Genomic DNA, 3,107 nt, shown 5'->3' with positions numbered 1-3,107 from the left:
TTTTCAAAAGCAGATGAATGCCGTGGATGCTCAGCATAGTTGGTATCGAGCCATTTTAAAAGGATCTCGTGGTTTTTTGGCATCTTAGGAAGTCATGTGGCCCACGCCTGGTTTTGGAGATGAAGTTGTGATAACCCTGTCTCATATATCGAATCAGCCCTTTTGAACTCGTGAGCCCTGGCAGATGGGGTCAAACAAGACCTGGCAAATTAGCGTGAAGTCATACACACAGTGATCGCTTGTCCAAGGCAGAAGGTGATTAGGTGGGTAAAATCATTAGGCTGCCATCCAAACTGCTGAAGGAGGAGGCTCTCCCATCTAACCGCGTGCTCTTCTCCTGTTCTTGTGTCCAATCTCATCTCACAAAGCAGGACACCTTTCACGTTTTTGTTGTGGTAGTTGCAATTGCATCGAAAAGCTATTTTCAGCGGGATGGACGAAATGAAGGTGTTCCTATACAACTGTGTGACTATAAAACTTTCTCAGCAGAGTAATTAGAAACACAGATTAATATCAGCTCTATTATTTCTAACATATATTCTATTCAACACCTGCCTCTCAGGGCAGGGGTTTTTTTAGACAAAGCCCCATATCACAGGGGAAAAAAAAAAGCAGAAGGGTGGACTGCTGCTGCGTAACTCTGAAGTTCTTTGGGGTTTGACCTTCAGCTGCAGCCAGTATTCACTATTTCTTTACAAGATCATGTTTTAAATAATGTCGAAGGCACCTATGGCTGCTTTTTTATTTTTGCCTGTATTTGTCGAGATTGCATCGAAAAGCTATCTTCAGCGGGACGGACGAAATGAAGGTGTTCCTACACAACTGTGTGACTATAAAACTTTCTCAGCAGAGTAATTAGAAACACAGATTAATATCAGCTCTATTATTTCTAACATATATTCTATTCAACACCTGCCTCTCAGGGCAGGGGTTTTTTTAGACAAAGCCCCATATCACAGGGGAAAAAAAAAGCAGAAGGGTGGACTGCTGCTGCGTAACTCTGAAGTTCTTTGGGGTTTGACCTTCAGCTGCAGCCAGTATTCACTATTTCTTTACAAGATCATGTTTTAAATAATGTCGAAGGCACCTATGGCTGCTTTTTTATTTTAGCCTGTATTAGTAGAGTGGCTGAATGGAGACTCAGGAGAAAAAAGGTTAAGAAAAATTGTGGCCAAGCTGAAATTTATAAAGCAAGCTCTTAGCCCAGAGTGTTTTTCAAGTTATTTTCAAATGGTAATTTGCTTTATCCAAACCAAACTCATACAGTGTAAGTAAGTGATTATTTGCATGACTGACAATCAGTTCAGTGCCTGCAGTCTTTTGAAAATGCATAATTTTGCTGAGATGTTGGGAAAATATTTAAAAATTCTGAGGGCAAAATAACCGGGGTGATTTCTTTTTTTTTCCCTTTGACCTCTTTTATATTGCGTGTGAACGTTTCAGGGTGTGTTTGTGTCTTAAACATAATCTTCGTTTGGACTTAGAAGAGATCTAACAAATCATCCTCATGCATGCCAGGGTGATTTTTTTCAGATTAGTTTAGATTAATACTGCGATTGGGGGGCAAAATAAAATATATCTGGCCCTTGATCAAAACCAGTGTGATAAAGGAGTGTGTCATATTTGTTCATCCTATAATGTGTCTTTTAATGTAATTACTGCAGGTGATGGGGACACAAACCAGCACAAGCAGCATATTAAATGATCACCAAAGAGTGAAGACATAAGGATGAAGGATACCCTAAAAAAATACCTTGTGTGTTTAAGTATTTCCGAGGGGTGTCTGATCACTGCTTTTCTACTTCTGAGAGGAAGTTATTGCTGCTTTTAAAAAATGAATCTTTTTAGTAACTATTTGTCATTAGGGCACGTATCGGTGTCGCCCGAGCGGACGACCAGACTGTGCTCCTTATCTGGCAATGAGAGGAGATGAAGGGATTTGAGGGTTTAGCAGAATAAGAAATTTACTGACCTAATCCTCCTCTTTTCTGGTTCTGATGACGACTGGCTTCCATTTTGCGTCCTGTGGCGCCACAGCTACTCTGTAGGTACTCACCCTCTGTCATTTCTGGCTTGGAATTCTCCTCCTCGTACCTTCTCGTGAAGTATATAAATGTTGTTCAGCTTGGAGACAACGTAACCCTGCAAGTCAAGGCTGGGACTTTATAGTGCACAGGTATTGCAAGGGATGTAGAGCAGATCTTCTGTGCCATATGTGCTGCGTATCCCACTGGTATTTTATAGCGCGGTGAATTAAATACTCTGCAATTCATACAGTGACTTTGGTTAAATTTAAATTTATTTTCTATTTTAATGTCAATAAAATCTTAGGGTTTTTTCCCTATAAAAATCAATAGAGTCTATTTTGATATAACCTGTTTCTGCTTTTGCACTCAAAAACTATGGCCCAGGCAGAAAACCCCCTTTCTGTTGGTGTTGTCTTTGGTGTTCGCATCTCCATATGCCACCAGACTGCTGGAACACCTTGGCAAGGTCTTGTTGATACTGCGTACAAATTCTCTTGGCCATCTGCATCCATCCAGTCTGTGGCACTCGGCAAAGCGGGGCCAGATTAGGGATTCCCTGGAATTCACTTCAGTGAAAATTGTAATATGGATTTTGGTTGTTGTTACTATTCATCTGATTGTGGTGTATCTTTGTTATCATCACGACGTGGTAGGAAAGGAAGGTATTTTAGGAATGTTACTTCATTCTGGCTTATAAAGAGTTCAAAATGCACGTTGGGCTAGGGTGGAATAATACAAAACAGGAGAGAATAAGGATTACAGCAGAAAATAAAAATAGCTTAAGTGGAACTTGTTAGTGAGCATCTTGTACTATCTGCGTTACACATTTTGAGGTAGAATTTTGAGGTGTTGTTTTTTCATTTGCTTTTATAACATAGTTCAGTTAACAGGACACCTCCAACCATGTGACTTTATATGTTTTAGTTAGAAGAAAGGCAGAACTGGCCAATTTAGAGAGTAGTTTAGGGCCCATCAAGGGAGTTCCTGACTGAAGCAGACATTTTTAAAAGACACTGACAGTGTCTCTTGTCCAGAAATATGATGGTCACATGTGGGGGAGATAAATAATAAAAAATGGCA

This window comes from Buceros rhinoceros, unplaced genomic scaffold (genome assembly GCF_000710305.1).
Source record: "Buceros rhinoceros silvestris isolate BGI_N320 unplaced genomic scaffold, ASM71030v1 scaffold2969, whole genome shotgun sequence".
Classification (NCBI taxonomy): domain Eukaryota; kingdom Metazoa; phylum Chordata; class Aves; order Bucerotiformes; family Bucerotidae; genus Buceros; species Buceros rhinoceros.
The sequence above is the reverse complement of the archived record's forward strand: the minus strand, read 5'-3'. Positions refer to the sequence as shown.